The sequence below is a fragment of the Gavialis gangeticus genome, unplaced genomic scaffold (assembly GCF_001723915.1).
Source record: "Gavialis gangeticus isolate Ggan-Ray unplaced genomic scaffold, GavGan_comp1, whole genome shotgun sequence".
In the NCBI taxonomy this organism is placed as follows: domain Eukaryota; kingdom Metazoa; phylum Chordata; order Crocodylia; family Gavialidae; genus Gavialis; species Gavialis gangeticus.
In genome coordinates, this window is record NW_017728992.1 from 184,888,697 (window position 1) to 184,898,213 (window position 9,517).

The window sequence follows — 9,517 nt, forward strand, 5'->3', positions numbered from 1 at the left end:
AAAGGGTATTAATGCTTTTGAATCAGGAAAATACATCTAAATCAAGCCACCATCCTGCAAGCACTTGTGAACATGAAAAATGGAACCGTTCTATATGGCAGTATTGAATTCACAGCTTTTGGGGTGCTAAATGCTATGAAATTAGGAGCAAGAGTATGCATGGAATCCAGAGCCACCTGATGCATGGGCCCATTCCCCAAATTACAGATGAGGGCAACTTCCAATCAGCGGAGGGAAATGGCAAAGACACACTGAGCAGGACACATGCTGCTCCAGCTGCGTCTAATGGAGCTCCTCATATGGATGAACTGTATGGTAGCTATTGAAGTTCTGTGATGCTGGTGCTCTGTCTGGATGTTGGTGTGATAGGATGGAAGCTGTAGGAGAAAAACCCGTGAAAATGACTGGCAGGTGCAAAGATTAGCAAATGAGCTATGCAAGGGAGTGGTCCTAGTCACAAAACTTGTTTATGAATAACTAACCATTGCTTCATGTGTACAGATACAACAGTTGTCTACGGGATTTGCACGTGGGATTGTAAGCATCAAAGGGAGAAGATTCTACCACTTGGACTAAAAGAGCCACTCCATGAGATGCTGCCAAGATACAGACCCTTTTGTTAATGGAGTTTTTCACTAGACAGAACCTCAATCTCCTACATCAGCTTGGTGTATCCTCATGAACTCAGCTCTGCATGGATGCGTGCATTTTAAAGAAATCAGAATAAAATAAAGGTCTTCTTTGCCATGCTGAAAAGATCATAAGCAAGGACCTGATTGGTTCAGATTATACTGCACACCTGTCATGTGGGTAGCTGCACTGTACATATTTTATAGCTGCATATATTATAGAGTAAGTTATGCTGTAAATGGGCTGTGATTGGCAGCTACAGAGGGATGTGTTCCCCAGAAGCAGTGATGCACAATTAGCCAGGTTATCTGGTTGTGTCATTTTGGTAAAAGGACATGTAGGTTAGTTGTATGCAGATGTGACGGCATAGCTGTCAAGTCATGTAAAGTGGCTTGTCTGGGTTTAAGGTTTCAGGGGCTGTATAAATGTTGGGGCTTATTATTAGAATGGAAGAGGTGAGACGGGGCTATGGTCACATACCATGTTACAGAAAAATCCAGTAACTCAATCTCTCTGTACTCTGAAGACCTGGATTGTTTATATGTATGCTACTTCCCCACACAGGCTGCACCAGGACTCAGGCTGTAAGGCTTTTTGTTTCCAGGAGAAAAAGGAACTTAGCCTGGCTGTTGCCACTGAGTTCCAGATATCCCTCGTGTTCAGCATGGTGACAATCAAGAAGCTAAAATTAGTCAAAAGTGGGTGATAGGGGTAAGACCAGTTATCCCACAAATCCCTGCCACTGAAGGATGAGCTTATCTAAGAAGAGGAGCAAGTGAACTGGCCAGTGTGAGTTTGTATCACGCTTAGATGAAATCAGAGCTGCTCAGCTGTGTGTGTGGTTTCTGTAAGTCGGGGCCTGTGCTTTTGGAGTGGGTGGCTCTGAGTTTTAAACCTAGCGTTTCTATCAATTACTAGATGACTGTGACACACACTTCAGTGACAGTCCTGAAGCCCTAGACGCCCCTGTATTATTTCTACCTGTAGGAACAGCGCAGTGCTTCTGTGGAGAAGATTGTTTTAGGCTCATGTGTTCTAGGGATCTGTTGGCTTTGTCTGTGTATATGAGAAGCCTTAAATCTGTGCGTCTTCGTGCTACAAATCTTTACTTTCCGACAGGTAAAATCAGCTCCTTCTTTAGTAAAAAATTACTCATGGATAATACAGGAAGGGTACAGGTGACATCAGTACATTCACCAAAAAACCAGCTGCATTACTGCACAGCAGCACTGCAGACACCTGGTGGTTAGTCACGACTCATCAGAATCCCTAGTGCCAGGGATATAATTATATATATCATGTTTATAATTTATGTGATAAATATATATATCTGAATCAAAGATACTGCCAACTGCAGCTTGACTCCTTCAAAGAAAAATATAAGAAATAGCACTTGGCAAGAAACCCTCCTATAGCAGAACCCTGAATGCCAGACCAGCAAGAAATAGTAGCAGATCACTTTGTCCTGGGGTTAGATTCACTGATGCAGTTCATGTGAGGGTAATTGCCTGTTTTACAAGGCCCTTATTTATGTCACACATTCAGGTTACCCTTGCTATGCTCCTGTCATCTTGTTATGATGCAACCAGTATCTGAAGCCCCCTTTACAACACCCTTATTGGAATCAAGTTACAGGATTTAAGACAACTTGAATTGTCTCTTTCTGTCTTGACCCCAGCTGACTTCCTGCCCTTGAGCAGGGGGCTGGACCCGATGATCTTGCAAGGTCCCTTCTAGCCCTAATGTCTATGAACCTATGAACCTCCTTCATTTGGCTAGGTAGACCCTGGTGTCCCAATGTGATCTGCTGTACCATTTTTGGAACCTCAGGTTCAACCATGCCATGTTTTGCCCAAGAAATGAGTCACTTCATGCTTCTTGGCAACGATGAGACTGAGCTAACCTCTCCCTCCCAGTCACCCATACCCAGATACTCGAATAGCTGAATCAGTTTGTGAGGGCAGAGCACGGGCATGTGGGGAAGTCCATCCTCTCCCATCCACATAGGAACACATACCGTGTGCACAAAAGGGTTTCTCTGGTGCAGCAGTGTGGGAGTCAGGGGCTCCCCAGATCTGGTACCAGCTCTCCTGACTCAGTGTGCTATGGACCAAGTTACTTCACCTTGTCATGTCTCTTTCTTTAAATAAGCTATTCTCAGAGCAGTGTCCACACAGTCACAATGATGGAACAATACCCGTGAATACGAGGGTAATCTTTTTTACTCGCCTCCCGGAGGTCCTGAGGGGGTGCAGCGTTACATAAAAGTGGTTTATTGTTATCGGTGGCTGGTTTTCCTGCATTCTAGGAAGCGTTGCTTGTCCTCTTGTGACTGCTGCCTTCTACAGTTGGTGGGTGGTGGGTGGGATCGCCAAAGCTTCTGTATGACCAGGCTTCACAGCTTTGGCACCTGAATGGCAGGGCAAGCTTTTTTCTCCTGTTTACAGACCAGTTGCCTCCCAGAACTAACACCTTCTGGGTGACCCTATGAGAACTACACAAGTCCCAACTCTCCTCTATGATATAGCCCTATCCAGGACCCTCCAAAACAACCCTTTATTCCTGAATGTCCTCAAGAACACCTCCAAATTGAGATTTATAGCTCCCATGGCATTTTCCTGGGGAGTAGGACTATTCACACCAGTGTCTAGGCTGCATTCTAACGTGTCTCTGCCTTCCCCCCCTGCTTTCTTGTCCGGGTGCCCATTTCTGTGTCATCTAAGAAAGACTAATGACCTTTATGAATGGTGAGCAGCAGTTTAGGATTTGGCTGCTGCAGCAGGTTGCCAATCCTCACTTGCCATCCCAGCACTCCTTGCTCTTTCACTTCCTCTCATCCCACTCCCTACCCCCACATTTTTGGCTGACTGTTGTCAACAAGTACCACAGAGCCTTATGGCCAGTGGCTATGCTGGGGGGCAAATTTGGCGAAGGTAGATAGCACTGGGTATCAGCAGGGACTGCACAGGCGAGAGGTGGAGCATGGAACAAGAAGGCACTGAGAAGAACAGCACACAGCATGGAGAAGGACCTTGGGAAAGCCCCCTCTGTGGCCCCTGCTGCTGACCTCCCCCAGGCTCCATGAGCTGGATCTAAACTCATTGTGTGCTGGATCCAGCCCACATGCTATGGGTTGCTGATCCCCGATCTAAGGCATTATCTTTATGGGGAAAAGTTTTTGTCCACATGGAGGTTTACACTAGTAAAACAGCACCTGAATTACTATCTTGGTATCGTTGATAAAAATGTTGCATGCAAGCAAGCCCAAGCAGCTTCAATAGTTACATCCAGGGTGCATCTAAATGAGATTCTTAATGCGCAGTAGCCCAATAACACTGTGCAGTAGTGTGCCGGACAAAAACCATGCTAATATGTTACTGTGCAGTATTTAGGCTACTGTGCAGTAAGCGTCACTAAAAAATGGTGCACCGGTGCTACTGCGCCGCAACTGTAGTTATTGTACATTTAGTTAGTATTTCATTAAGCAAGTAGTAAATGAAATGCGCAGTAACTACTGCACATTAACAAACATGTAGATGTGCCCCCAGTCAACTGGAAACACGGCCCTGATGATATCATTTGGAAAAGCTGTTCTCCAGGCCCTCACCTTCAAACTATGCCCACCTCCAATGACTGTTGCTTGCACTGGTGCATAGTGGCTGCCACTATCTACCTGTATTTTAGTGGTGCAGAAAATGATCTGTAGACCATGATCAGACTGATCCTTCAGGAGGAAAGGTGTTGCATGAAGGTTGATTATAACACATACCTGATCCTAGCCTTTCAAACCACTTGACTCTAAATGCCTATTCATAGGTGTACATAGCACTGGTCTCTTATCCCAGAAAGTAATAATAGTAGCACTTAGCCTTTTACATAATGCCTTCCATCTTCAAAGTATTAACAAACATTAATCCTCATGCCAGGCAGGTGAATATCATTATTTTCATCCCGCAGATGGAAAGATTTAACAAAGCCTGTCAAAGAGTGAGTCAGCGTCACAGCTGGGATTGAATCACTGGGGTTCCTGTTGCCCAGTCCTGTGACCATTAGACCACACATAGTCATCCAATATGCAGCTAGAATTCTCCTGCAGTGCAGTCCCAGCTAGTCCAGTGCGACTGCAAAGCAGGCTGAACTAATAGGCAGAGCAGCCTGAAGGGAACTGCTGGGCTGTTAGTCACTTTTTGAAGGTATTCACCACCTATGCACCTGTTACCTGTTGCACTGCTGGTTGCATTGTTTCCTCAAGTTCCAGGCTTTTCACTACAATCTCTGTTTTCAAGGGAGGCGGCTCTCATGGACTGTCAGCAGGTTTAGGGGACTTCGCTCTCTTGGTCATCTTTGAAAATTGCAGACTAAGATCTTAATGTCTCATGGAGATTATGTAAGGAACACTTGTACTGATAGGGAGGGCAGCAGTATTAATATCAGTTCCTAGTAAATCGATAATGCTGCCCGGAGCACAGAACTGGGATTCTGGGTTCCAATCCTGGCTGGGTCACACACGCACTTTTTGACCTTGGGGAGGTGACTTGATCTCCTTGGGCTACAGCCAACCCAGAAGTGAAATAAGAGAAGTGAAAAGCAGGAGCACTTTGGAAATTGGATAGAACACAGGATTAAATTTTTCTGGGTAAGCAGTCTCACACCAGTTTGGGTGTAAAGGTTAAATTAACGTGTCTATTTTTTTTTTCTTTAAATCCTCTCATTACAAATGCCAAGGAGAATCCTAACCCTTTCCCCAAACAGGAACTAACAGAGTGAAAAGAGGAATTCTGACAGCTTTGATTAGAGAAGAGATTGTTCTACTGTAATATTGGCAGTCCATTGTATATAAAAGAAGTCCATTATGGAGAAGTCCACTTCAGTACATGCTATGCTGTCTGTCACAAACAGGTTCATGCTCCCATCCTTTGTATGTGTTAGGGACAGATTTCAAGGGGAAAGCTGGCTGGGAACAAATGTAATATGAGCAGAGTGAATGTAACTAGTGCAGACTGAGTGACTGACGTGTATTGGGAGAAGAATTCGAACTGTCCCCAGGAGCTGTTCGCTCTTCATACTAAATTCTAAGCCTTGTTGCAGATGACTGTGGATTTAATTTGATAGACAATGTCCATTTTTCATGTCTGTGACCATAAAGGATCTTGCCACCTCCTATCTGTTGGGTTTAAGGGAGGATTTTGGAATATGGTATTAGCCAGCAATTGTTAGTGTCTGACATTCAGTTAAACCATTTCTGAGATCTAAGTTTAATGCTACTGCAACTAACTCAGTAGACAGAGCCATGGCCTGGATCCTCCTATTGATAGCAGGGGCAAAAGTTTCTACTGACTTCATATCACTAGTGGATAAAGGAATATGGTTAAATTATGGGACCAAAAAAAAAATACCTACTCCTTGTTCTCTCATTATTACATGGCATTGGACATACATTTAGGTCAACACATTGTATCTAGGGTGCCTGAGGAGAAACAAAGGTTTTAAATTAATCAAACTCAATTGGTTCTGTGTATGCTCAGCATTTCTGAAAATTAGGCTACTCCCTTGGGTTCCTATATATGTATGAAGTACCCTAGCTTTAGGCACCCATAGTTGAGAATACTGGCTCTGCTCTTAATGTCTCTTTGGCTTAACTTTCCTTTCTCTGAAATGGCTGTGAACATGTATTCAAATAAAAGGGGCTTTGAGGCTTCACTCCTTAAAGTGAGCATTGTGCTTGGAAGATGGGTTCTATAGAACTGCAAAGCCCATTATAATATCAGGACAATCTACTTTATATTTAATTGCAATGCATGTTCCCTAGGAGGGAAATGAAGAACCTGGACTCAGGTAACAGTGTGAAATTTCCACATCCCCCTGGCAATCTGAGGAAAGCAGCTGTTTAAATAATCCTGCTTGATGAAGAGTTGTTCCATTATTAGAGCAGACTCCTGAACTGTGGGTTGTAATCCCAAATGGGGTCACAGGAGCTACCTAATGCATGATGGTTGAAATTCTCAAGTACTTTCTCCTCCTTACTTCCAAGTCCAACACTCTTCCTCTGACTACCCCTGCCAGGAAAGGAGGAATAAGGAATTGAAGTTAACCCCTTGTTCCCCACCCTACCAACTGTCTAGCAGTCTCCAAAAGGAGCAATGCTTTTTTTTTATGTATGTGTTTGGCAAATGAAGATTCACTGCAAATGCTGCATATTTTTAAAACCACAAGGAAGCAGGGTGAGAGCTTCATTACTAATTTTGTTTGATCCTAACATATAACATATTTTCTTAGTTTTGGCAGGCTGTGGAGGGCCGCATGGGTAGCCCCACCCCTTAACAGGTGCCCTGCCCCCTGGTCACCATCTTGGGACCAATGTCCCAATGTCTTGGTACCAATGTCCCAGGGCCAGCACCAGTGGGGCCCAAAGCAGGGCGCGGGCTGGCAGGGGTCTGTGGAGCTGGGCTGGGCTGCACCAGCAGGGAGAGGGGGGAGCTGGGCCGGCTCCTTAGAGCCCCTGCCAGCCAGGACCCTGCGCTCCTGCCACCCTGCTCTGGTCCCTGTTGGCACTGGCCCTGGGACACCGGTGCGGGCCTTGTGCACCTGCTCACTCCCAGTGCCCTCCAGCCCTGTGGTATAGGGGGGTGTGTGTGTGTGGGGGGGGCAGTGCACAGCCCTCACCCCACGCTCCCCGGCAGGTAAGAAGCTGGTGCTGAGTGCGGGGAAAAGCGGCCCCTCCCCAGCTCCGTGGCCACGCTCTCTGCTGCAGCCACTTGCAGCATGCGGCACTGTCCTGAGCAGGCACAGGCAGCCCCACACAGGCTGCGAGCAGCTGCAGTGCGGGGCGCTGGCCACGGGGAGGGCAAGGGGCTGCTTTTCCCTGTGCTCAGCACCAGCTTGTAACCCAGCCCTACTGCCAGCCTGGGTCCTGTGCCACCTCTGGCCTTGCCCATCAGAGCTGTGCTGTGGCAGCAGTAGCTGCGGCCCACCGGCTTGCTGCGCTGGGCAGTGTTTCCCACCACTGCCTTTGGGCTGCCCAGTGCATGAGCTCCAGGCAGGCAGCAGCAGCAAATGTTGCCTGGCACAGCAAGTGGGGGGCAGCAGTTGCTGCCGCTGTGGCGCAGCCCCGACAGGTGAGCCCGGAGCTGGTGTGGGGCCCAGGCAGGCAGCGGGGGCGGGTAATAAGCTGGTGCCAAGTGTGGGAAAAGTGGCCCTGACCCCGCCCCATGGCCAGTGCCCCACACTGCAGCCACTCACAGTCCACCTGGGGCTGCCTGTGCCTGCTCAGGACTGCCCTGCCTGGGCTGCGAGCGGCTGCAGCAGGGAGCATGGGCCACAGGGCGGGCGAGGGGCCACTTTTCCCCAAACTCAGCTTTTCCCCAGGCTCCTTTCCTGCCCGGGGTCCCCCCTCTTTGTCTCAGGTTCCCACTCCAGGGCAGCCATGTGGTCCCAGGCCAGAAGCCCCTGCTGGGGCTTCCAGCTTGCGGGGGTGAGGCCCGGTGGACCCTGCTGTTGCAGGAGCCTGCTGGGCTTTCCCTGGGTCCTACTGCCCCTGGTTTCTGTCATTTTTGACAGGAAACAAGGGCAGACCAATATTAATTTTCTAAATTTTTTAAGGGCTTTGCAGGCTGGATAGAATGGCCTTGCAGGCCAGATCCAGCCTGTGGGCTGTATTTTGCCTACCACTGGTGTAAAAGTTACCATGGATGCAGCATTATTATTATTATTAGAGTTCCAGTTCTCATTGTTGATGGGACACACAACTTTTCCTAAATACAATCAGCCAACTGCAGTCCTAAAACATTGATTCTTTGCTTGTACATCTCACTCAAAGTTGGGCCAGGAAAAGCACCAGCACAGGCTTCAGATGGAAGAGATCCCAAAACACATCTTTAATTGAACAGAAGTTTCCACCTGAACACAGGTTTGCATGGCTGGGCTAAGATCAGAAAAGCAAAACAGCCTGTTGTCATGGCAAGTGCCTATGCTATTCTGCAGCTATCATCATTCATTCTTTGTCCCTCACGTCTGTTACTTTACATGTTATTAATCTTCAGGTTTAATTTTCTGCATACTTTAATGTACTGGCAATTAGTGCGTAAATAATGGGTATGTATCACTGCCCTCTACTGGATGGAACATTGGATCTAATAAAAGATGTGTCTGTTGTACTCTTCAATGGCTGGCCTATTTGGAACTGGAGCTATTAACATGTGCTAATGGCACATTAAGATGGTTTTGGCTTGTTTCTATGGAGCTGGAGGTACTAGCTGTAGCCTTGATACTGAACACTAAAGATTTTACTTGCGGTTTGTAGCCACAGAGAACTCTTTGTTATCAGATCTTCTGATTTTATTGCGAGTCTTGAAATATTTACATTTTCCTTAAAGCCTGAGTTCCTGGAGTATGACATTTGAGTGAGAATTTAGTTTGCATGTTTTTCACAAACAAAACGTAAAACCCCTGGAACAGGCTGGTAGTTCATGTGCCTTTCTGCGATGCAGGAGGCCCAGGTTCAAATCCCTGTTCTCATTAAAAAACTGGGGACTGTGGCGTTGATACCTACACAGTCAAATGGGTCACTAACTGGCTGGAGGGCCACACCCAGAGAGTGGTGGTGGACAGGTCTTACTCAACCTGGAGGGATGTGGGCAGTGGGGTCCCCCAGGGCACGGTCCTCAGGCCCGCACTGTTCAAAATCTTCATCAGCGACTTGGACGAGGGGGTAAAAAGCACCCTGTTCAAATTTGCAGATGACACTAAGATGTGGGGAGAAGTGGGCATGCCAGAAGGGAGGAATAGGTTGCAATCAGACCTAGACAGGTTACAGGGGTGGGTGGATGAGAACAGGATGGGTTTCAACACTGACAAGTGCAAGGTGATGCACCTGGGGAGGAAGAACCAG